General features: G+C 42.0%; 3 long non-coding RNA genes across 7 annotated transcripts in view; 2 read left to right on the forward strand and 1 right to left on the reverse strand.

Annotated features, from left to right (window-relative positions):
* Window positions 1–27524, forward strand: part of LOC309380368 — a 664373-nt gene that overhangs the window by 602548 nt on the left and 34301 nt on the right. The window lies entirely within an intron of this gene.
* LOC309380351 overlaps window positions 1–27524 on the reverse strand; it is a 481084-nt gene that overhangs the window by 340453 nt on the left and 113107 nt on the right. The gene's annotated exons all lie outside the window — the stretch shown is intronic.
* On the forward strand, window positions 316–25640 carry LOC309380372. Its single transcript, XR_014172889.1, has 2 exons — window positions 316–577; window positions 25512–25640. It is a non-coding gene; the product is annotated as an uncharacterized lncRNA (long non-coding RNA).

The raw sequence follows: 27524 nt of genomic DNA on the forward strand, positions 1-27524 counted from the left end.
AAGGGCAATTCCAACCAAAATGTGCCCCCAACCAAAACCTGGTAAAAACATAATAACTTTTTAATTTTTTGCTTTTGTTTTTATTATTTATTATACTTAATTCAAAAGTTACAATACAGCTTAGTCCACTGCCATATTATTACAGAATGATCACTCTACTCCTCAATCCCACATCACTGTCATGCTGGCTTGCCAAATACCCTCAACAGGAACCGAACTACCAATCTGGTTGGCTAGACATTTTCAATCAATATATCAATAACTGTGAGACTGCAGTAGAAGATGTTAAATTTATTCAACTACTTCACCTTAATCTATCAATCAATCTGGGAAAGGTTTTTCTTTATATGCAAAATTTGCTTATGTTCAACAAATGGACACAAAGCATGTAAAGGACCTGAAAGTACTGGCAGCAGAAGAAGAGAAGACAATTCTTTGGTTCTGGTGTTGCTGATGTCACAAACCTCTCAGCTGCTGATGTACTGTCAGCTGACTTCACAATGTTTTGGCCCCAGGAGCAGGTGGTCAATACTTTAAGAAGCCAATTTCTAATCAAGGAGTGACAACCTTCTGATAGGTAAGGCTTATTTGTGAAATTATTTAAATCCTGACTTTTGCCCTTAACAAGGGCCTCCAAGGCAGCTTACAGCTAACATAACAGCCCATCAAATAACAACTGAGAATATGGAGAAGAAATGCTAAATTTTCAGCCTGAGACACAGGAGCCAGCACATTCAAACAACAACAGCTACAGCAGGAGAGAGGTTGGTTCTCAGATGACTCTGCAGTCCACAATTATTAAAATGTCCACTTTTAGAAACCTAGGAAGCTGCCTTATCCTGTCAGACCATTATCTAGCTCCGTGGGACAGACCCTGACTTTCAGGATTTTAGACAGAGCTTTCTCTCAGTCCAACCTGCAGGTGCCAGAGAATGAACCTGGACCTTCTACGTGCAAAGCAGGTGTGCAATCCTTCATCTCTTCCCTCTGATGTTGAATACAGAGGACAGGAAAATTCAAACATGGAAACAGTCTTTCGAACATCTTGGCTCCTTACCCTTTGGGGCTTTGCAGGCAATAACCCACACTTTGAAACACAAAAGAACTAGAAGCCAGCGCAAGATGCTCATAAGGCTCACACACGTTGTATTTGGAAACCTAACTTGTTTACCCTATCGAGAAAACTCAAAGGATTAATCTCTGTGGCATTGCCAGCCCTCCTTTTGAGCAAAGAGCCTTAAAATCAGAAAGAAGAAGTGGGAGGGAGACTGAGAAGGGAGCCATTGAGGCTATAACAGTCTAATTATTCACTGGTACACATTTAATGAAACATGACTCCGTTTTTCTATCTAGCAGCCTCCTACAATACTGTCTTTCCAGTGCTTTAGTTTGTATAGCTTCTTTAATGAGGAAATGAAGATAGAGGATAAGTTAAGAAGTTAAAGGAAGGAATGGTTGCTTTTATGTTGGGAGAAAATCATTGCTGCTCTGGGAATACTCTAGTGTATAACTTGAAAAATGCTAGTGAACGCCTCTGTTTTATATTTCGGCAAAGCGCTTACCAGTGGATATTGCAACGTGCACATCTTAAAAGAACTACAGGGGCAAATTTATCATCGTCTTAGGGCATGTGAATGACAACAGAATGTTTGTTATTAAGACTTCATCTACTCCTGCTGCTTATTCTTTTTCTAAAGTCATAATCCTCTGTACATGATGTGGTGGTTAACTGCTGTGGAGATGATTGTCAGAATCTGCTGATTATATCTTCAGGTAGGGAATACGAAAAGAAGAGCCAATAGGATTTAAAAATTATACCATGACAAAAATACATATTATAGCACTGTGGTGCCTCTGTATATCTGATTGCAGAGACTTCCCTGCCCTGTTTACTTGCGCTTTGCACCTACCTAGAATAATTCCATTATTTGCAAAGGCACCACCCCATTTATTTGACTGCAGATTGCCAAGGAAAATAGTTCTCTTATCCATTTGCAAAATGTAGAACTATATAGTATCAATATCCATGGTAGTTCTGGTTAAAATAACCATGATATTTTAAAGTCTATTAACCATCCTGCTGGCATGAATGCATTTTAGTTCATAATGGCAGACAGCTGTACTTCAGTTTTGAAGAAGAATGTATTGCTCACTTTTCTTAATGGATAACATGAGGTAAACGAATATAAACTACCTGAGACTTTCTCCTGCAAAATTTTCCTCTGTGGGGCATATCAGGTTGGATTTAAAGCTGAAGTTAATGAGTGCAATATCGTAAGTAGGCCTTCAACTTATTCAGGGGGTTATGTTCTGTACCTAAAGCTAGAATTGCTTAGTCAAAACACATTGGGTTCAATGGCGAGTGAGATTGACAAAGGCATTTTCCCCAGAATCCCGCACACTTTTGCACCACCTTTTTATTTTTTTGTCATGAACGTAAAACTGAATGACTACAAGTTGAAGGTGCACAAGTTGCAGGCTTACTGTACCTCTAATCAATGCAGCCCAAATGGACAGGGATGCATCAGTTCACATTGGTTCCCCAATAGTGTTGATCCCCAGGGCTGACCTGAAGTATCCTGGTTTTTCCAACCCCTCCAGATAGCAGAGGAGGATTTGAATCTCCAGATGGAAAAGAGGGCCTTAAAAAGAAATGGCATCATCAGGGACTGCCCCTAGATTTCAAGGTTGGGCCCTGAAATCTCAGGGTCTCGGGTGCACCTGATCTGGCAACCCATATCACTGAACGGGAACTGATAAGCAGCCAGAATCTCTTTACTTGTTGACTGTAGCATCAAGTGATGACTTCCAAGCATTAACAGGCCACCAAAGATTAATCTTTATGGATAGAACTTCTACATACTGCACTGTTAACTCTAGTTTTCAATGCAGACGTGTCACACATATGCCTGAACATAATGATGTGTTACATGATCAAGAGATAAATTGTAAAGTACATGCATGTTTTGTTGCCTCCATGTGGTGAGCATGAACATGTCTGTGAAGGGCACTTCTTTTCTTCCAGATCCTTCCGGCACTTTTATGGGTATTAGATGTGGCACAGAACTGTTTAGACAGGCATGTAGGAAGTTTCCCTTTGGGCCCTTAAAACTTTCACCACTTTCTTTACTTCCTTTTCCCTCCTCCTGGGTTTCTTGGAAATGCTAGTTCTCAGCATCAGCAACTTGACCAGCCATTTGTCCACTCGTGGCTATCTGCCAAATGAGCATCATTAATTCTGCAAGCTCAGGGGTGCAGAGTTCAGATCTACTGCACCTAAAATGGAAAATTAATCACCCACGTGCCGTAGAACCCATATTAAAACTTTAGCAAGATTGGTTTGGTGATGTGATGCAGGCAAATTGTTCTGGTTTAAACTTAATGGTTTCTGATCAGAACCATTCATGTGTAATATGCATATGCAAACCATCTAATGGGGAGTATTCTTTTTAAACCTCCAGATGATCAAATGCCTTTTAGTCGTACTCCATCCACTTCTATCTTCCTAGCTAATGTAAACCTTCGTTCTCAAAGTCAGGAGTGTAAAGCTTTTCTTTAAGGCAGGAAACCTGTTCTCTAGCACCATGTTTACTATGTTTATTGATCCGAGAGTTAATAGAGCAGTAATCAATATACACATAAAATACAAGGCCTTTGAAACCCACATATTCCTGTAATCAGGGTGAAAAATTTTCATCCCCAATAAAGGAGAATTCCTTGGAAATATAGCTGCCCCATTTATGGCTAAATTTTAGCTCTTTTAGAGTTTCTGAACGTACAGTTTAAAACACACACACACAAACACAAAATAAAAATGAAGTGCTTAAGGTGGCCTATAACAATTGAAGCAAGTGCTAGTACCTAACATTGAAGGCTAAACAGGGTAAAAAGAGCAGGGAAAGCTAAGAGCAAAAATATTAAAAAGCTATTCATAAGTTATGGCTTGTTTGCACTGCGGAACTGACCAATGCTTGGCCAGACAAGATCAGAGACTGCACAGCTTCTCCCTTACCACACAAACTTTGCGAGCTGTTTGGGTTTGCCAGTAGTTTTCTTGAAAATACCTCTGAGGGGATATTTGCTTAGATCTTATTAGTGACTGGTATCAACAGCTTCGGCAACAATAGGTGGGCTTTTAAGGGAACAGGATGCAATGCAACCAACATTATAATTCTCGGTGATGGGGAAATACATAATTTTCATTATTTTCTAATGATGCTCATATAACAACAGACTCATTTCAAAACTGAGTGAGGGGAGTTGGCTCGTAGGTTAGCCTTATGACCAGAATTTCCTGGACATATCCAAAACACTGTAGTCAGCAGCAGTGTCCGGGCGGGAATTGTTTAAAAAATGTCTGAAAAATCCAGACATATGTCGTTTTTTGTAACTTTGCCCCCCCCCCACAAGTTCTTGGCAACTCTACTATATCTAAACAGTTTTTAGTCATTTGTGTAGTAAAAGTGTTTGCCATTTTTATAACAGTACAGCATTTGGCACTAATGAACAGCATGATTACTTATTTGCAAGCACAATACAGGAGGAGAGGAATTTTGTGTTTCTTTTTCTTTCTGGATTTGCTTGCTAATGCGTTGGTATTAAGTGATCACATTTTGAAATGCCGTATGTCTGAATGCCAGTTGATTATTTTTTAACCCCTCTTCCCCCTCCCAAAGAAATCTGTCCCTAAACAAAATGATCCAGTTCTATGTTTTGAAAGAAACTATTTGCCGTTTCATCAGTTAAGTGTTTGCATCATGCTTTATAAATGTAATGGCTGCCTATTGCCTATATTGTCTTGGTCCAGGCTGACAACAAAAGGATAAATACAGTGCGTACAGCAGGTCCCTCTGGTTATACCATGAACATGACACATGTCATCCTGTGATAAATTGGCTCTGTGTCTGTTCAATTTCAAATCCAAAGCTCTGGAGGCAGAGGTGTTAGGAAGCAGGCATAATTCTGGCGAGCAGAGGCCTCAGATGCACAAAATTAGCGTGCATGGAGCAGATAACAGAGAGCAGGAGCGAGACAGAAAGGAAGTTTGCACAGGTTTGACGACTTCCTGGGGTTTAGGTGGTATTGGCAGATGTTAGGTGTGAAAAAACATCTGTAAGCACGATAATGAATGTTACCAGAATTTGAAGTGACAACTGTATCAAGCACAAATGCTACCTTGTCTCTGCATTTGCATACCAATTAAATAAAAAAAAAACAAATATTGGATTCCAGAATTTGTTTGACAAATAATCTGCTGGGTTTACTCAGTACATCTGGGTCAGGCTTTTTGGCTGCTTGACAGCTGCCGTATCAAAGGAGAATTTAAGCAAAAATATGTATCCAGATTGCTACCAAGTGCTCCACTTAAATAGACATTAGAGATGGGTCAAATTGGCTAAGAAACATGTGTGGGATCTTTAACCATGGGGCTCCCAGGCTCTTGATATTACTTGTTTTGCTTTGCATAGCTGACATGGCTGGCTCCGAGGTTTCACTCTCAATCTCTTGGATTAGGATAATGAGGGTGCAAGTTTGCCTCAGAATGGCAATGTTAAATTGTTATGGCAGAACTTTTTTGGTGCCATTCTTAAACCCCCTTCAACTAAAAAAAGGAAAATGTTATAAGGTTTTATTTATTTAAAAAAATATTGTACGAAATACAATGTATCTAGTTTTACTTGGAATGCTCATATATTTATTTATATCTGGTATAAAGAGTGTGGGGCTAGGACTCACAAAGCCTAGGTTCACAACCCTACTCAGCCAACAAAACTCATAGGACAAGCTTTGGGCCAGTCAATTATCTCTCATCGCAACCTACTTCACAGGGTTGCTGTGAGGATGATATTTGGGCAGGGGGAGAGAGAACGATGGATGTTGCCATGAGCTCAGAGTCAGGATGGGATATAAATAGTAATAAATAATAAATATGATAAATAATAAATACATAAAAATGAATCCCTGAAGTAGGGACCTATCTCTTTTGTTTACTCTGCAAAATACCATAAACACTGATCATAACGTAGACATAAATGGTAATAATAAAAAGAATACTTGCATGCTTTCTCTTTGTAGATATTTATACACATCCTTATAGCAGTCTCTGGGTGGTTTACAAGTGAAAATCAAAACCATGAAGTACAAAAATACAACATGAAAATAAAATCCAAGAGTATAGCCACTAATAGAATAAAAGTTCAAAAATGTATTTAAGACAAAACAAAAAACAAAAAAAAACTTCACCTGGCACTGAAGAGACCTCAGGTACTAGATTACTCTGTCTGGGGAGGCATTCCATAATGAAGATACCAATACTGAAAGCTCTCCCTCTCAACTAACCACCCTGGGTATCATTTAGTGTGGATACCCAGAGAAGGGTTTCAAAAGATCGTAGAGTCTGGGTAGGTAATTGTGGAATGAGACAAATCCTCCAGATAATCTTGCCCCAAACCATTTAGGATACAAATGTGTGGGTGATTATAAGCAGGGGAAGCTAACTTTTGGGGGACCTAATGACATTTTTGGCATTCACCCTTGGCCAACCCTCCAGGGCTCGCACATCAGAGGTGAGTTTGCACACCCCTTGTGCTCTCTCTCTCTTGCACACATACACGGAAGACAAATAGGCAAACACATAGCACTCCCTCCTGAGCTGATCCATACAACTCATGTACGGAGGGGGTTATTGCTATGGGTGGGGGAGAAATTCAGTTTGCTTCACTTTTTAATGTGAATTTACTTAGCTTGCTCTTCCCAAAACAACATGTGAAAACACTTCTAGACTTCAAAATTCACGCTTCTCTGAATATTGTAATGCCCACCTACAAAAAAAAAATGCACATGGAAGGGAAAGTGTGTATAAAATGCATATATTCAAGAAAGTGACATTCAAAAATACATTATATTTGGGGAAAATGCCTGTGTATAAGTAGGCCAAAAATACGGAGGAATGTTTCTGATAACCTTTTTTAATAAATCACAAACTGGTCTAGAAATGTGGTGAAATGAACTTAAGACTGGAAAAGTAAGAAACTGAGAGAAAAGAAAATTGACAGATTAGTCTATGCCTAGTTATATTGCATGTATGGAAGTGAGAGATGGACCATAAAGAAGGCTGATCGCTGAAGAATTGATGCTTTTGAATTATGGTGCTGGAGGAGACTCTTGAGAGTCCCATGGACTGCAAGAAGACCAAACCGATCCATTCTTAAGGAAATCAGCCCTGAGAGTTCACTGGAAGAACAGATCCTGAAGCTGAGGCTCCAATACTTTGGCCACCTCATGAGAAGAGAAGACTCCCTGGAAAAGACCCTGATGTTGGGAAAGATTGAGGGCACAAGAAGAAGGGGATGACAGAGGATGAGATGGTTGGACAGTGTTCTTGAAGCTACCAGCATGAGTTCGACCAAACTGCGGGAGGCAGTGCAAGACAGGAGTGCCTGGCGTGCTCTGGTCCATGGGGTCATGAAGAGTCGGACACAACTAAATGACTAAACATCAACAACAAAGTTATATTGCCCGCCCTGCTCATCAAATGATCAGTCTTATGACCCAGGAAGGGGTGATTTCCATCCCCAGTAGGGTGCCCACTTCAGCACTATGTTTAATGTTTAATATTAATTTACTGTCAGCACTGGAGTCTTGGATGGTTCAGAAAATTTTTCTTGGGAGCCTCAATCAGGCCTGTCAACTGGGCTTAGCTACTCCTGGGCTACAGTCTATGAATTGTGAATGAAGAAGTTAAGATGTGGCTACTCTGAAAGCAACAGTCTTGTGTTTCCTCCTGCTCTTTCCCTTGGTGATGTCTAGTAATAGAAAACATGTGGCATCATGTCCCCATGAAGCCATCCTTCCTGCCCCCACAAGGAGTAGTCAGTGAAGTACAGCAGGGGTAGGGAGATGCCACCATCACCCTTTCTGGATTACTAGACGATGTATGGGGCTGTGTTTTTTTTCAGAGGAAGCAGAAGGTCTTCTGCAACATCTCTTTCCAGCCTCAGTGACACTAGTCTCTTTATTACCCACAATTTAAGAGATATTCTGCGTGTGACTGTGGTAAGATATCAAAATATGTACACAAGGTGAATATGGTGCTTTAAGTACTTAAAATGTAAATGAAGGAAATCCTCTCGGATGCATCTGGATGCTTTAGATATGTCTGAGCCCACTTCTTAGAAGAAAGTAGGGCAAATATATATATATATATTTTAAAAACCTCCACATATGCACAGTGCATTGCAAATTACCTGTAAAATGTCTAGCAGGTAACAGCTCACATGTTATGGAGTAGCATGAAAATCACAGTAAAACAAATAGTATGTCAGTGCTGAAATTTATTATAAGCAACTTCGTAACTTGTCGAACTGGAATACTACTACAGGGTACCTTGAATGTTTGGAAAGAATACGTTGTGGATAGGAAACATGTTCTTGCTAGAATAAAGGAATTATTTTGACATCCCAGCATTCAGTTTTGCTTTCTATCTTTATGTGCAATGGCAACAATATACTGAAGTCCAATACAATGGAATTTCGGTTTTCAAACATAATCTGTTCTGGAAGACCGTTCGACTTCTGAAACGTTCAAAAACTGAGGTGCAAAGGGCAGTCTGCAAATTTACAGTGAAAATTGAGAAAAATATAGTGGTACCTCAGTGGAAACCATTCGGCTTCTGAGGCATGTTCCAAAACGGAAGCATTTACTTCAGGGTTTTCGGCGTCCGAGTTCCGAAATGTTCGTCAACAGAGACTTTCGAAAACTGAGGTTCCACTGTACTGTATTATGCTCTTTAGAGAACGAGAACCAATGAGGCACATAGAGCAATCATAATCATATTTAGTCAAAAAGTAAGTTTCACTAAGTTTGGTGGCATATATTCCCATGCAAATGAACACAACTTTGATTTTCAACGAGTTTCAAATGACAACTATAAAATAATAATAATAAAATCTGGAACAAGATGGAAACTGATAAATGTAGGCTTATTAGCCCACACAAAGAGAGCAAAATCTGGTTCTGGGATTTGTGAGATGGTAGAATTTATCGCTCAAGGGAAGTAGTGGGAAGGAAACCTCTTTGAAAACTGAATGGGACATAGCAGCTGTGATTTTCACTGAAAGGAAACTATCCAGCATCAACAGCAGGACATACGTGATTGGATAGATTTTCCCTATCTTTTAATATCTGTGAATCCGTAATTCATTATCAGCATGCTACACTTTCCTAACACCCTTTTCTCCTTGCCCCTTACAAAGATTTTGAAGTCTCAACAATTTTCTTAGCGTTTGAAAAGCAAGTCTGTCCTAGAGAGCTCTGCTGTAGCTCAAGATCACTGTTGGCTTTTTATATCTATGGAGAGTGCAATATGCTGAGCTTATTTTATGCTTGCATTATCTTTGCCTGAGTCCTCTATCTTTTTAGCCTTTCATTTTCTCCAGTTTTTATTTCCAGGGGTGTAACTAACCAAGCTCAGCAGAGTCATACAGAGAGCTGGGCATACACCTGGGGGAAGAATTCCATTAATAGCTGTTCAAATGTTTAAATGCATTTGCTTTGAGCTTCGCCATGCCTCTCCTGTATTCATGTATGTTTTAAAGCATTTGTGATCAAACTGGATAAGCAGAAGCAGAATGTTAAATTCACACGCATCAGTGTCGCTGATGGATTTATTTTACATATTAATTCAATTCATATCTTGAATTGTAAATACCCAGTGCAACGTTCATAAATACTGTTGAAAAACCAGACGTTTTCTGAGTCAAGGGTACCGCCCATTCCACAGCCCCCACTGCAGGCCAGAAAAGTAGGGCAGAATTTATTTATTTATTTTTTGCAATACTCTTGTGGGGAGGGGATAGTCCAAAAAAAAAGAAAGAAAGGAAAATAGATGGGGAGTGGGGAAGGCTTATCAGTGCTTCTGGTTTAAAGATTTCTTCTTCCTAACTAGCAGCTTGGCCATTGCTTGTATTGGTGGAGCTGCAGTCAGCAGCCCAGCAGGCTCCTGTCCTTCCCTTCCCCCCAGTACTCCTAGGCTGCCATCTTCTCTCCTTCCCTTCCAACAATGCCTCTGGAATGATGCCACATCCTGACATGGCACCATTCACCCAGAGGCACCGAGGGCAATAGCAGCCTGCTGGGCTGCTAATTACAGCATTGCCACGGCAAGCGGCAGCAAAGCTGCTACTTAGAAGAAACCAGCTACAATGCCGCTACTTTGATAGCTGCAAATACATGGGATGGGTAAATGTGTCAGTTGCAGAGCCACCTGGTTTCTCATTTTTCCAATCTTAGGTTTTGCCACATTTTGCAAAACTTTGCTTGAATTTCATCATGCATCTTTCCAAATGCACACTTTTTTTTGCATTTTGTATGGTATATTCATAAATACGTGTATTTTAATGCACACCTTCCCCTAAAATAAGTGTTTTTGTTCCCCTTTTGTAGGTGGGAGATATCAGTCAACCTGTTTTATTAACCTGTTTTATTACGGTCATAAACGAGCAGTTTTGTAGATGGAGATAGATAGGGATGGGACAGAAATTCAATATGGTTCGTATTGAAAGCCAAATATATCAAATTTGCACTTTCCAAAACGATATGAGAACTGAAAAATAGCCATCCTTCAAAATTCACGTGGATCCAGATGTTACAATATACTTCTCCAACCAATGTTTACATATATTAGCAAGTAGAAGTAGCAAAGATGGGTACAACACGGAAGCTAAATCTAAGACACAGCAAAGTCTGTCCAAACTCCCTTCTTACTATACTCAAAGTTTGTTTTAAACTGTCAACTGCTTGCCCCAATGTCACCCCCTGCTCACTCTACTCAAACCTCTACCATTGTTTAGAATTGCCACTCCTTTGTCAATCCAAGGTCCAATCTGTGATTATTCCCATTTCAGAAGAAACACAGTTCTTTGTGTGAGAAGGAGTAAACAAGGTGTGCCTCGAACTCAGTTGTAAATTCCTGCGGTGGGCTATTGTAAATTCCAGCATTGGATGCAGGGGAGCCAGGTCAACAAGATAAGGAAGTAGAAAGAGTCTCTAAATAAGTTTAGGTTTAGAGAGTGTAGAATGGATGATGTATTAGTACCATGTCTTTGATGATGAGCCAGATTGTAAGCCAAGCCTCGAATGAGGGGCGGCAGCAATAGGGATAAAAACTCTTGCCCGTCCATTGTTCGGGGCTCTTCGTACCACCCTGGGACGAGGAGCCCGCCTTTGCAAACGCGTATAATAAAAGGGAAGTAATAGACCTTATCTCGGTGTCTCCTTGTCTCATTGTAAGTCCACGTAAGAAACTTCTCACAATTTTTGGCGCCCAACAACGTGGGGCTCTCGACGACCTGCTCGGCGGGGGCTGGGGAACGGATCAGCCGGCACTCCGACTTTCGGAGAGATCTGTTGCTCAGGGCCCGCGGTGACAGGTTCCGGGAGCTGGAAGGACGGAGAACCGACTTAAGATATTCTGAAAGACTGGTGGTCTGGGACCGCCGCAGTCGGGGACTGCCTCGCCCTGCAGGGACGCCTGCCAGTTTACCAGCCACCGAGAAGGAGGCACTAGACTGAAGGGGGTGAGTATCTTGGTAATATATCCCTGGGAAGGGGAATATTGGGTGTTGTTGGTGTGTGGTCTCTGTATGAAAGAGAGGTTCCAAACGGACGCGTGAGTGTGGACCGGGGGGCCTGGGACCCCGGCGGGAGGATTAGCTTGCGGTTCCGTTCTCCCGCGAGGGAAACGGCCAGGCGATTCCGCGTGATTGTGTGAGTGAACGAAAAAGAGACATAATAGAGTATGGGAAAGAGTCAGAGTACATGTAGAAGGGGCCCCAGTAATGGGACCAAGGACCCCATAGATCCCAATAGTCCTTTGGGACAGGTTTTGTTGGCTTGGGATGATAAGGACATAAGACCCTATAGTAGGGGATTAGTCAAAGAGACAATGATTAATCTGTGTAGAGTAAGGTGGCCAGAATACCCCATAGGACCCGATGAAGGGTATCGTTGGGATCCAGATGGGGAAACAAACCCATACTGGATCAAGCAGTTGAAATTCTATTTGATCAAATCTAAAAAAGATAAAGAAAGACCATACATAGAATTATGGTCCCATGTAACTTTTTACGGGCCAGATCCACCACCATTGAGACAATTTCCACTTAAAGAAAAGAAAATAGAGTCTGATGAAGAGACAGCGATACCTCCACCCACCGGTGCACCCCTGGCAGTGCCTGGATTGGCCGACCTCCCCCAACCACTGCCTCCGCCACCACAGCCTGGCTGTCGTGGAGGACTCAGTGATTTGCCTCCGGACTATAATCGTGTGAGTCCGACCCCCGCAGTCAGGGCGACCGCACCCCCATATGAGACAGCCCCGTCATCCGGCCCAAATGTTTTGAGGCCCAACGATGGTGTAATGTCTAGTCCCCCTCTTTATGAGATGTTAAGGCATTCAAGGCTACGAAAAGAATTGGAACAGTGTAAACGAGATTTGGAGAATTTACCGTACAAAGATTATCCATTGCCGGATGACGACTCAGACAGCAGTACTAACTTGAGAAAGAGAAATCCATGTATAGTACAAAATTATCCCCTGAGGGAAACCCCTGGCGGAATCAATGCAGCCGGACAGCCCGTAATGGTATATGTGGTCAGCCCTATAAAACCCTCTGAACTCAGAGAATTAAAGCAAACTTTGCCTAAACTACATGAGAATAGTCAGGAGGTAGCAAACCTCCTACAAATGTGGATGGGACCACACATATATACATATACAGAGTTGATGTATATATTGGGACATTTATTCACTCCAGAAGAAAAGGCAATGATACGGAGGGCAGCAATGCAATATTGGGAAGTAAGGGAACAGGCGCGAGTGGCTGCGCCCGCGGGTAACCAGGGGGCCCCGGCGGCAGTTCCGCCGGAGACCAAATTTCCTATAGGGGACCCAAATTGGAATATAAATAACCCAGACCATCGGGTCCAGCTTACAGATTTAAAAGAAATGATTTTGGAGGGTATCAAGAGGGCAGTGCCTCAAAGTACCAATTTAACCAAGGCTTTTGAGGTTAATCAAATGAGGGACGAGTCACCAGGCGATTTTATACAAAGGATTAGAGAACATTTGACTAAATATTCCGGAGTTACGCCGGACTCTCCAGCATTTGATAACCTGTTAAAGATGCAATTTGTAACCAAGGCATGGCCTGATATTCAAAAGAAATTGCAAAAGATGAATTGGCAAGATGCCGCGACTATAGAGTTAGTAAGAACGGCACAACAGGTTTTTGTTAATCGTGAGGTAGTCAAACAAAAGCAAAAATGCCAGATGATGGTAGCGGCTATCCAAAAGGCAGGAGAGGAGAAAAAGAAAATCGGAGAACAGAATGGGAACCGAGAATTTCAGACCAAGGGGAATTTCCGAGGAAGTGGAGGTTACAGAGGCAGGGGGTCTTATGGACCGGGCAGGGGCTCTGGTCCTAGGACCGGAACAATAATATGTTACCGATGCCAGAAGATGGGTCACTTTGCTAGGGAGTGTAGGACGCCGCGGAACCAGATACCCGATGCGCCTGTCAGACAGAGACAAGGACCTCCCCGAGATAATGAGGACACGGGGACCGAATTGTATAGTCTCTACGAAGACTAGGGATGCTCCGGCTCATGCTCTGGGACCCGGAATGAGCCACTGGTGAACTTATTTGTGGGTCCCTCTCGGAAACCTGTTGTGTTTCTGGTGGATTCTGGGGCAGCCCGATCATCTGTTTCTGTAAATATACCAGGAGTAAGGAAAACTTTAAAAACAGTCAAAGTGATAGGGGTAAGTGGCAAGTCCACCGAAGTCTACCAATTAGAACCAAGCAAAATTGTTCGGGGGGAAAAGGAAATCAAAGCATCCCTGCTGTTCATACCAGAGTCAGGAATAAATTTATTAGGTAGGGATCTCATGGTTTCATTGGGGTATAGATTAATGGATGAGGAAAAAGGAACTCCAATGTATACACTCCAGCTGGAAGAAGAGAAACAAATCAATCCTAAAGTGTGGGTAGATGGGAAAACTATGGGGAAGATGGAAATGGACCCAATAAAAATCACAGTGAAGCCTGGCATTACTCATCTATGGACCTCACAATACCCTATGAAACGAGCAGGGAGAATAGGTTTGCAGCCGGTGGTCGACGCCCTTTTAAATCAGGGGCTTATAGAAACTACGATGTCACCTTTTAATTCACCCATATTGGCCGTACAGAAGAAAGATGGCAAATATAGGATGGTACAGGATTTGAGAAATATAAACAGCATAGTGATACCCCGATTTCCCACCGTGCCAGATCCTTATACGTTATTGAGCCGGATCCCTCCTTCCACTCGATGGTATACAGTAGTTGATTTAAAGGACGCCTTTTGGGCATGCCCTCTGGACAAAGACAGTCGAGATTTGTTTGCCTTCGAGTGGGAGGATGTGGAGACCGGTCAGAAAAGGCAGTACCGGTGGACGGTCTTGCCCCAAGGATATACAGAGAGTCCTCTGTTGTTTGGACAGGCACTGGGGGAAAGATTGAGGGAGTTTAAACCCACTGGATCCAACAAGGTTCTGCGGTATGTAGACGACCTACTATTGATTGGGAAAAAAGAGAAGGAAGTTAAATGTGATTCTATTCGGCTATTGAATTGGCTAGGTGATTTAGGAGTTAAGGTATCCAGAGAAAAATTGCAATTCACTGAGCGGAGGGTTAAGTATCTGGGACATATTTTAGATGGGGGAACCAGGCAATTAGACCCAGATAGAGTAAAAGGGATCATGGAACTACGACCACCTAAAGATAAAACTGATGTAAGAAGAATGTTAGGATTATTGGGATATTGCAGATTGTGGATAGATCAGTATTCAAAGTTGACTCAGTTTTTGAATAGGAAACTGACAGGAAAACAAGAGGAGGTGCAATGGGACGAGGAAGATAAGGCCAGGTGGGAAGAAATTAAGAAAACTTTAATAACTAGTCCGGCTCTGGCCCTGCCAAATCTACAGCAGCCGTTCCACTTGTATGTGACAGTGGCTGCTCAGACGGCAGTAGGAGTCCTGGCTCAGAAAAGAGGGGGGCGATATCAGCCAGTAGCTTATCTAAGCGCAACCTTAGAACCAGTGGTTAGAGGATGGCCGGCGTGCATTCAAGCGGTGGCTGCAGCGGCCGAATTAGTATTGGAAAGCAGGAAATTGACCTTTGGAGGAGCACTGATAGTGCACAGCCCTCATCAGATAGGCGCAGTACTGACAGGTGCTGCACCCACCTGGATGACGGACAGGCGCCTAGTGCAATATGAAGGGATACTCAGAACTGGAAATGATATAACCATAGGGACAGATAGAAATTTGAATCCAGCGGAATTCCTAAGAGGGGAGCGGCAAGAATGGGAACTCGAGGAGCATGATTGCCTTAAGGATATAGAATTAATGGCCAAAGTTAGGGAAGATCTAAGCGAGGTACCTCTAACGGAAGGGGAAAGATGGTTCGTAGATGGATCTAGTCATGTGAGGGAAGGAAAAAGAAGGTCGGGATACGCAGTGGTCAAGGAAGACGGGGAGACAATAGAAAGCGGGGCCCTCCCTAGCACTTGGTCAGCCCAGAAATGTGAAGTAATGGCACTAACCCGAGCCCTGGAATTGGCAACCGGGTTAGATGTGACAATCTGGACTGACTCAAGATATGCATGGGGAGTGGTGCATACTTTCGGTCGGACCTGGAGAGAAAGGGGCTTCATAAAGGCGGATGGGAAACAAATTGAACACGTTGCTTTACTTGAGCGGCTACTAGAATCCCTGATGGGACCTCGGAAGATAGGCATTGTGCACATCCTCGCCCACACCAAAGGACACAGTTCGGAGGAACAGGGAAATGCATGGGCTGATCTCCGAGCGCGAGAAGCGGCGGAGGGGGAACCAAGGAAGGAAATATTTAAACAATGTGTCCTGCAAGTACCTGTGATTGACCCGCAGGATGTAAAAGATTTAGTGTTCACTCAAAAGGAGAAAGAATACATGGAAAAGGAGGGATGGGAAAGAAAAGGAGAAAGTTGGGAGACTCCAGAAAAGCAAATGGTCCTTCCAAAATCAACTATGTTAAATATATTGGAGAAAATACATGAAGGAAGTCATTTAGGCACGGAGGGAATGGTGAATTTGGCGAAGTCAGTGTATTGGAGTAGAGACATGTGGCCGATGGCGCACGCCATCGCATGGAAGTGTCTGATATGTCAAAAGGTTAACAAAGCCCGGGCAAGGAAAACTGAAAGGGGTGGGCGGCCTCTAGCGGTATGGCCCTTCCAGAGAGTACAAGTAGATTTTACCGAACTGCCAGAAAGGGGGGGGCAGAAGTATTTGTTGATATTTAAAGATCATTTGACAGGTTGGATTGAGGCCTTCCCTAGCCGTAGGGCCACAGCTCAGGTGGTTAGCAAAGCCATTCTGGAACACATTCTTCCTCGGTATGGAATAATAGAAGTCATAGACTCTGATAGGGGAACTCATTTCACCCAAAAAGCAATGCAGGAGGTAATGAGAGCTGTGGGGATTATGTGGAGTTTCCACACGCCCTGGCACCCTGAGAGCAGTGGAAAGGTGGAACGGGCGAATGGGGAAATAAAAAAACATTTGACTAAGTTATATCTTGAAAATGGGCTGCCTTGGACGAAAAATCTCCCTTTGGCACTATTAAGGATGAGGGTGGCTCCCCGAAAAGACACTGGTCTGTCCCCTTTTGAGATGATGATGGGTCACCCATATTTGGTAGTATTAGGAAACCCTCAAATCGAGTTCAGGGATCAGTTTATCAGGAAATATTTGCAGTCACTGTCCCAGTCTCTGTTATCTTTCCACAGACAAGGCATACTAGCACAGCGGCCCCCGCTCCTGGAGCAACAGCACACCTTTCAGCCCGGAGACCTGGTCCTGATAAAGGCTTGGCGGACGGAGAAACTCAGCCCGAGTTGGGAAGGCCCATACCAGGTCCTGCTCACAACCGAATCAGCAGTACGGACCAGAGAGCATGGATGGACCCATTACCACCGGGTGAAAAGAGCTCCACCTGAAAATTGGACAGCAGTGACTAGTCCAAATAATCCGCTGAAAGTTACGCTTACCAAATCAGGAACCGGGATCCAGAAGGGCGCACCTAGACTGTGATGTGTTTGTTTTGTACCTGTGTGTGTTTTTTTCGAGTGCTGTTGCTGTCAACATTGCGAAGGGTGTGTGCAGTGTGTGCATTGTACTGAAAGGTGCAGCATCATCTTTATAGAGGACGTTATACTCCAATATTGTGAAGTGAAATTAGGAGGGGAGGTAACGTGCCAATTAGCAGAAACCCCAACGGTGAGGCAAGCTTTAATCTATTTGAACCCCACACATGAAAGGTAACTGGCAAGTATTAGGAATAGTATTAATAGGATGGGCCACTTCATGGGCAACCCAATCGGAACCCCAGTGCACCGAATGCATCCAGACAACCCGAACAGGCAATAAAATCACACAGACCCTAATGTATTATAATATAGCGCCAGAATGTGTTCAACAGTTAGATCCTTGTGTTCACAACCAAACTCAATATTATAGATGTAGGGTAAAAGGAAACAAGACGGAATGCTATGAACCCCTGGCGGTGGGACCCATAACTTCCAGTATATATGTTTACGGATATAAGGGCGGAACCGCTAATCAAGCTGGTGAGGGGAGAAGTATGTTTTCCTTGGCCCAAAACCGACAGGGTTATATAGCACATAATACAACAAGGGGAGAGGGCAGGATTATGGTCTGTTTTGATGCTTGTATCGCAATAGATAAAGGACAGGGCCCAAATGGAGGGGCAGGGGTCTGGTGTGGAAATCGTGGATGGGAACAATCATATTTACAGGAAAGAAAGTACCTTTTCCAGAGAATAAAAGGAAGCAACGTGGGGGCTGGGGCCGGGGTATATAATTATTGGTACTCAGAGGGAGTTAATAAGCAGCCCACCTATAGAGGCCCTGAGGGAATAAATCTCACTAGGGGAGCGGCCTCCACCGACTGCTCCACAGGAAAATGCAACCCAGTATGTCTATGGGCGAGCGAGAGACCTTCTACTTCGCCTAAACTTGTGCACATAGGTATAGGCATTGATGGGACTGGAAAAGATCCTTATGGATATCTCATCATACAAATACACACAACTAAGGTAATGAGACAACCCATATCAGTATTCGAAGATTTTGAGGAAGAAGTACAGCATTTAAATACCCTTCCCCTACCCCCTAAAGCCCATAATATGTTCCTAAGTTTAGCTGAGACTATAGCCAAGGAATTAACGGTGAAAAATTGTTTTGTATGTGGAGGAACAAATATGGGGGATCAGTGGCCATGGGTGGCTCATGAAGTAAACTATACGGAGGTATATAAAACACAAAACAATTACACTTATAAGCATTTGGGTAACGAGGTATGGCAAATCTCCAATCACCTAGTTGGGACAGAATGCTTCACCAGGAACACCAGCCGAATAAATGGAACGCATGTGGGGACACTCCCTTGTATAGGACAATGGGAGGACAAACAGTGGTGGAGTCAAGGGAATAATAATAAAACTTGGCCCTCTCCCCTCGGAAATATTACCAATATGAGCTTTCTCCTAGACCCGGAGAACAGAATGCTAGAATGGAAAACCCCTGATGGGTTTTACTGGGCTTGTGGGAGCTATGCTTACAATAGGTTACCTTTAAATTGGGTCGGCTCATGTGTATTGGCAACCTTAAGACCTAGTTTCTTCCTACTCCCTTTGCATACTAAAGCAAAACTAGGAGTCCCAGTATATGATGAAATAGGACCACGACGAAAACGGGGAATCCATATAGGAAAATGGACAGATACAGAATGGCCCCCAGAGAGAATTATCCAATATTATGGTCCAGCCACTTGGGCAAATGATGGCACAGCCGGATCCTTTGGCAGAGATCCCATCTATTTGCTGAATCGCATTATCCGTTTACAGGCAGTTGTAGAAATAATTACTAATGAAACAGCCGCAGCGTTAACCAAATTAGCTAAGGAAAGTGCTAAAAGCCGAACATATATTATGCAAAACAGGCTTTCTTTGGATTATTTATTAGCAAAAGAAGGCGGGGTTTGTGGAAAATTTAATCTTACTAATTGTTGTATTGAAATAGATGATAGTGGGAAAGTGGTGAAAGACATAGCAGACCGTATGGTAAAGTTAGCACATGTACCGGTCCAGACTTGGGATGGATTAAATTTTAAGGATATGTTTGGTTCATGGTTCCCTAAATTACCTGGTCTGCAGGCCATAGTGGCCCTAATTGGGTTAATTGCGGCAGGATGCGTTTTAATTCCATGCATTTTGCCAATCTTCGTTAGAACTATCAATAATTCTTTGTCCCTCCTAGCAGAACGGAAGGTATCCACATATTTCATGAAGATGCAATATGCCTCAGTACCTACATCAGATGAGGAAGCAGAAATAGCAGCCCAAGAATTATTATGTGAGTTCGAGACAAGATACAAAAAGAGGGGGGGATTGTGAGAAGGAGTAAACAAGGTGTGCCTCGAACTCAGTTGTAAATTCCTGCGGTGGGCTATTGTAAATTCCAGCATTGGGTGCAGGGGAGCCAGGTCAACAAGATAAGGAAGTAGAAAGAGTCTCTAAATAAGTTTAGGTTTAGAGAGTGTAGAATGGATGATGTATTAGTACCATGTCTTTGATGATGAGCCAGATTGTAAGCCAAGCCTCGAATGAGGGGCGGCAGCAATAGGGATAAAAACTCTTGCCCGTCCATTGTTCGGGGCTCTTCGTACCACCCTGGGACGAGGAGCCCGCCTTTGCAAACGCGTATAATAAAAGGGAAGTAATAGACCTTATCTCGGTGTCTCCTTGTCTCATTGTAAGTCCACGTAAGAAACTTCTCACATTTGGAATTTCTGTTCACTGTTGTTTTATTTTGAGCATTTGTACCCTGCTCTTCAACCAAAAAGGCTCCCAGAGGGGCTTACAATCATTCAGTCAAAATGAGACAGCAGGCTTACAATCTTCCCTCCAACCTGAACCATTTAAAGTATGTCTAAGGGAAACACAGCATGCCTATAGATGTTTTCATGCATGTTTTATCATTGCTTCTTTAGTGAAACCATCACTCGAAGGTCATATTGGCGCATGTACCACCAAGAGTATGACAGTCATCAGCTTTGTTTCAACTCTCTTTTTTGAAATTTCTGTACTAGCAGTATGAAGGTCATTTCGATGTTTCACAAGATGATTCCCTTGACATTAGGAAGAGCTTCTTAAAATGTCTGCCTTTTGAAAAGTTTTATTTTCCCCATGATTAAATGTTATGCTATAGTTACTTGCGGATATCAAATAATTTCAAGCATAGTGGGATACAAAAATAAAATAGTAGCTTTCTAAAACCACAAAAAGACAGCCAAACAGACAAGATGCTTATCCTAAATAGCACAAAAAACGCATAAAACTTATTTTTAAAGAATAGCTAGTCTCTCTATTAGCTGGTGTTTGGATCTTATTTTGGAACATCTGAGCTACCCTCATTTCCCTCCATTAAGTCCCCTTTTATTTCAGTGCACATTCTATTCACTCTGCACTTCAAATTTAGTCATGTAATTAGTTGAACTATGGACATGTCTACTAATTTCGACTGGTTTGTCAGTAAACATGAAGATTTAAGGTCCATGGTCTTTTAAAAGAACATTGTATTTTTTCTGATACACTTCTGTGTACACAGGTGTATGTAGCATGTTATCTTCACAGCTTCACCAAAGTGTTGCAAGAATACATTCATTAATATATATGAAGTTTTGGGATGCCATAGTGATGGGGTCTAAATAGATCTAAGATGTGGTAGATACATATTTCTGGAATGTAATGACTGAAATAAATAATTCAGTGTACAAAATTGCACCAAAGTCCCAGAATTATATTTAGTTACTGATATTTTCCAAGTTCCCCATTTAGTATCTGACATCTGGAAAAGAAATGGATTAGGTAAAACCCCTACTAGATACTGTCACATCAGAATCAGTATTAATAAATAGTATTTTAGTTAAAGGCAAGGTCACCTTCAGTCCTCCCATCTATCAAAACTATTAAACCTATCTAAAAAGTGTGCATTGAAGGCAAGATTTTATTGGATACCACTTTGGATTCCACTTTGGCCAATAGAGAAGAGCCACTTTGCTTTGAGGTGAGAGCAAAGTCTAGCTCTTGGAAACCTGAGACTTTGTGTTTTTCCGTTCCATAACTTAGGGAAACAGTTGAGGGGAAACTCACCAAGCCCTGTTGAGGACTCTTGGGGCAACAGGGCTTTGTACTGTCTTTTCCACCAGCCATTTTCAGGGCTGAAAACTTCTCTCTACCCTACACAAAAGAACTGAGGCCTCAGTGCGTACAGAGTCATGCTTTGTATATTGCTGTTCTAAAAGAGCCCATCCCAAAAATGACATAGTCGTGATAAATGCTGGCTGGATAAAGGTCTTTCCAAATCTAGAAGTGAGATGTGCTTCATTATGGGAATCTTTGTGACACTCCTTTCTATGATTCACAACTTCTCGCTTTATTCCCAGGATATAAAAACTTGGAGATTATATATGACATCATGGGAAGGGTGATTCTAGGACTAAGGTGAAACTGTGGAGCTCCCTGGTTATTTTTGCTATTGGATGCTGCATGTTGCTTAAGTAATTTTGCTATATTTATAGTATTTAAAAGTGAGTTTTTTATATATTATATTTGCTATTGTTTTGTTATGTTGTGGAAATTGTTTTTGTATTTGTTTGAAATGCATTCCTATTTACTTTGTTGTAAGCCACCTTGAGCATGGTGTGAGTGGGTGTTTGTGCATGTGTGGGTGGGAAAGTGGCGTACAAGTAAAATAAATGAATGGAGGTTAAACATACTCCATGAATGTGTCACATCCTCTTTTCAAACTACTCAAGTTGGGCATATGCGCATATTGCAGCCTGCAGACTTAACATATAGAATAAAGGAACAAAAAGAACATAAATTTAGAGAAGATTGGAAAACGTTTATTGAATATATGGGGGGAAATTGTGTACACTTGAAAACGTTGGCAGCATTAAGATAAATTCAACAGTGTGAGTAAGTTCTGATGGATGTGATAATGGAATACTGAATGGTTCGGTTTTTGTAAAATATGCAGGGATTTATGATATGCAAAATGAACCATGGAAAGAGAAGAAGGGAAGTCATTGATGTTTTAAGGACGTTTAAATGAGTATTCTAAATTGTAAAAGAAAAAAATTTATAAAAAATATATTAAAAAAATAAAAGAGTGAAGAATTAACAGGGAGGGAGTTGATGGCCGTTACTACATCTTGTGAGATTCCTCAGTTTAAATAAGCACTGTATAAAGTAGTTTTGTCAGTTGTCTTCCCAGGCTTACAACATTGGCTCCAGGGACTACTACTATTATGATGAGGGGAGATGAACCTCTGTCCACTTTCTCTACACTGGACATAATTTTACCTCTATCACATCTCCCTTTTGTCAGCCTTCTTATAAACTAGTAACCTTTCCCCATAAAGGAGTTGTTCCAGCCATGTAAGTATTTCGGCTGCATTTTACAGAACCTTTTCCAGTGCTATAATATCCTTTGTGGGGTGAGATGACCAGATGACCACTGTACGCAGTAGTCCAAGTGTGATCTCGCCATATATATTTTTATAAAAGCTTTGCAATTATCCACACTCTAAAGGTGTCATCTACCAACCTTTCTGCCACTCTCAGTTTCTCCAGGCCAGCTACCTTGGCCTGAGTGAATTCATACTCTGTGGGCCAGGAACTCATAGCACAATGCACACATCCATACTTGCAACTTCTGCCCAGCAGGCAGATAGTCATGCGTGCAGCCAGTGGATGACATTGAATGGAATTGTGAGTATTTGATTCACAGCAGAATGTGTCTAATACTGTCTGCCATAATTCAAGCAAATTTACATGAATAAATTGGAGAAAGCCAGTATGGTAGTAGGAATAAAGCTGACTAATTATGTTTAAATTCAAATAATCTGTTTAAGGGTCAACCCCCCAAATTAGTAGAGTTTTCTATATTGCTATTATAAAGCATAGACGGAGTGTCTCAACTAAATTAAATTTTTAAGCTGCCTCAAGAAAGAAGTAAAAAGATTTAAATTGTTGCTGCAGGGAAATTTAAGCCTGACACATAAAATGGCAAAGTGATAATAAACAGCCTGAGATACAGAACTTCAGATGCTATTTGTAATTCTCTATTCTTGCTTCTGTGCAATTTTCTTGATTCTTTGTTTTGAAGGTAGAATTCATAAGAAAACAATTATACATTGCACAAACACCTTGAATATAGTCTTCTCATATAGTTTTCTCATGTTTCATACTAGTCTGAAAATTCTCCCATGTAGTTTAGCTGTATAAGAGGGGGTAGCATTCATTTCAGTATTTAATATAATCCCTGATGGACATCTTATCTCTCTACCCTGAACAAACCCATCGGCAATCCCCAAAAACTGCAACACACCAAATTTTCACATAATCTCAAATGTGTCATCAATTGGGGCAGGATTTCAGACAACCCATATGTGGGAAAAGATTAGTGCATGGGCTGGGTACATTGCACTGCGAGGAAAGGAATGGGCAGCCTAACACCGGCTCTTCATAGCCTTAAAAAAAGCCCTTAGTCCCTGTAGCTGCCCCAGAGGAGGAGGAGGGAGGAAGGCAAAGTGAATGGGATAGAGGGACTGCCTACTACAGTATAAATACATGCAAGCTTGAATAGGGTCATGATGTCCTCTGGTCCCTCTGCAAAACATCCGTCACAAGCTAACTCTGCTCAATGAGTTCACCAACTTATCATGCACATTACCAAACATGCACAGTGTCCTTGTCATAATTCTGTGGTCTAAATCAGTTTCCCTGAATAGCTTCCCAGTTTACTAACAAATTTAAGGTGAAGACATATTGTTTTGTTTTGTTTACCTGTCAGGAGAAAGAAGCCATAGAAAGAAACAGTTCACTTTAGTGGATGTGCATCACAATCCTTTATCAGTGGTTTTTCACACCCTTTGTTAAAGGTTGAGGAAATGGCTTCCAAGGGGACTGGTGTCAGGGAAGGGAAGGAATGTACTCCTGTTGCCAAGTTGACCCTGGCACTCTCTCACCCCAATACACTTGTGTATAGTTGATTAGCTGTGGCAGAATGTAAATTGGCACTGTTGTTACTTTCAGCTGGATGAACATTTCCATCTAGTGGGATGAAGGTTCATTGGTTAAGGGCTGTGGCTCAGTAACAGAGCTCATGCTTTGCATGCAGAAGGTCCCAGGTTCAATACCTGACTGGGAAATCCTAGAGGAGCAGACAAAGCTGAGCTAAATGGACTACTGGTCTGAAAGAGTATAAGGCAGATTTCTGTGTTTCTACCCACAATTAGTGAAGTGTTTGTGGGTTTCTATGAGGTGAGACTTAGTGATTACAGCAAGAGCCTATAGCTAACAGAACTGAACTGTCAAACAGGGCAATGCAATTGCTTGTGTGTATTTCTGAAAGCCTGGGCCACTCTCAACGTGAATGGTTGTCAAAGCCCCCAGGCCACAAATCATAACCCAGAACTCAACAGCCTATGACAGTAGCCCAAACTCTGACAATACTATGTGATTGGATATCATGCATTAAATCAAACACAGGACTCGGGATTCTGGTCCAGACTCAAGCTCAGGCAAACACAGACCACTGCATACCTAACAATTAGTCGGCTGTAACTAGTGACTATGTTGGGGTGAAAGTCTTGCTACATGGTCTTATGGGCAAGTAAACCACCCGCATAGTACATAATGGCAGGGAGCAATGGCTTGATTTCCTTGGCAATGGAAACCTGTTTGTTTGTTTGTTTGTTTGTTTGTTTGTTCTCTCTCTCTCTCTCTCTCTCTCACACACACACACACACAGAGAGAGAGAGAGAGAGAGAGAGAGAGAGAGAGAGAGAGAGAGAGAGAGACACCCTTCAGAGTGAGAGTAGCACAAGGGAACACCATACATTTGTTCTCAGCTATTTTATCAGTTGGCCAAATCTGGCTAGCTATGGAGAGCTACAACATCATCACATTCACTGCATGGTCCCTGATTGGCTGGGTTCATACAGTGAAAAAACAAGACTTGAAAATGATGCAAAAACAGCAGTATGTAAAAGCTCTGAACAACCACAGACACACTCACAAAAATTATGTGAACATTTGGTACTAGGAGATTTGGAAAAGAAACCATGAGCATTCTAAGGTGTGGATCACTAAATGCTCTGCTGACATCAGCATATATAAATGTGTGCAGTGTAGGATTAGATTGTTCCTATCTGTCACACACCAATTAAAATATTAAGCAGACTTCTAGAAGTGCTTACAAAAAGAGGCTCTGAATATTATTATTTTTTCCTTTTCAAAGAGTTGAGTCTTAAAGGATTCTTTTTTTAAAAGCAAGTTACATGCAAGCAAAGAGGAGGATTTACAACAGAAGCTGAGTGGCAACCTCACCAATCCCCTGAAGCCATTCTGCAATGGAAATGTCTGGCTCAAGCATCTTTCATAAAACCCACTTTTACTGTATTTTTTTACATTTGTATCCCACCTTTCCTCCAAGGAGCTCAGGGTGATGCACTTGTTCGCCTTCTCCCCATTTTATCCCCGTAACAACCCTTTGAGGTAGATTAGGCTACAAGACAGTGACTGACCCAAGGTCACCTAGGGAGCTTCATGGCTGAATGGGGCTTGGAACTCGTTTCCCTAGTCTTAGTCAAACATTTAAGCAAGAAATTATCACCTTTCAGATCAAGGTTTTATTTCTCAGACCAGACTATTAGGATTCAGCCAGTAGCCAAAATACAGAGTTAAGTATTCTGGTTACAAGTGAAATAAATAAATTAAGGTCTTGTGTAAATAATAAAGGTTCATAAATGTACCAAGCAAACACGTACATGCAGCCATGCAGCCATTTTGACTCCCAGGCTGACCAGGTTTTTTCTCTGCAAGGTCAAATGGAGGAGCCTCCCCATTGTCTTTTCCTTCACAAATCCTGTCTTAAGGGTATATCTATGGATGAATAGGGTGAGCCTGTGATCTGCCTCAGGAACTAAGTATTTATCATTATAAAAGACTGGCCAGGCTCCCCAGGGTATCAATCCAGTAAGCATTAACAGATAACTTGCCAGACATGAGGTAAACAACCCACTGAGATTTCTGCTTTAGCCTGCCCTTTCTGTGATGTAGGTTTGATGTATCTGGGGTGGTAGTCTTGATGTAGGTATGATGTTTCTGCGGGTGGGCTTGGACTCCAGGGCTGGCAATTTAAAATGTCTATATAAGGGCGGACACACCTTGGTTCTGGGTCCTCCTCCACCTCCTGCGTGCGAAGGGGGCACCCTGTTGCAACAGTTCAATAAAGATCAGGCTTACAAGCTGCTTTGCTTCTCAGTATTCTCTGGTTGGCCTCTGTTTTTTTCCTCCGACTGATGGAGAACTTACATAGGACTCTATAAGGGCTCTTGTGTCCTCCATAAGGAAATAAGGGCAGATTTTTGTTTATTACAAAAGGCAAGCACTTTTTCTTTTCTGGGACAATTCCACATTCCATGCAGGGAGAGGGGCAGGCTGATTGTGTGCTTCCTCATATTGTTTCCTGTTGCCCACCTAGACCAATGGAGACTGGAACTGTGTTCACAGCATGGATTGCAGGTATCACGAGTTTGAGCCAGTAAGTGCTCTCTTGCTTTACATTTTCTCAAGTCAACAGGGCTCCGTTTTCCAAACCTACTCCAGACACACACCTAAACACAGAAAGAGCCTTTACCCTCCCAATTCTTTGTACAGGAAGAAAAGCCACATCAAGTTTTGAGACTCTCCTTGCCATTTTTCTGCAGCTGTCAAAAGAAAGAACCACCCGGTCTACAACTTAATATCAAAGCCATGTTCTTCTCTCCTCCTGCTGCCTCATGTTCAAAGCTAAGCAAGGTGCAAAAACTTGCAATCTTTCTTTTCCTTTAGAGACATTGGTTCTTCCTTCAGTCCCTATCTACCATAAGCCACATGCATCTAAAACCACTCCTTAACAAATGGGTACTTCTTCTGTCTAAAGAAAAATAAATACCTTCCTGCCAGTCAATGTGACCCATGAAATACCTGTTTTATATTATAATACTGTTACTGTTACTACTACCCACCCTTCACCATATGGTCCCAGGCTGGAGGAGAACTATTATGCCATACTTTTTTCTGTCCCTTTAAACCTAAATTCAAGCCTATTTACCTCTACAGCTCTTAGGCTGCAATCCTATAAGCACTTCCTAACTCAGTGGAACTTGCTTCTGAATAGATGTTTAAAGGACTTTACTATGATATTTAAGAAATGTGAAATGGATTGCTAATTTATATCATGTTAGACCGCATGCTCCCTCTTGTCTCAGGGTAGAACATCTCATTTTTAAGTTAGATAGC

Source organism: Podarcis melisellensis (assembly GCF_964234715.1).
Source record: "Podarcis melisellensis genome assembly, chromosome: 11".
Lineage (NCBI taxonomy): Eukaryota > Metazoa > Chordata > Lepidosauria > Squamata > Lacertidae > Podarcis > Podarcis melisellensis.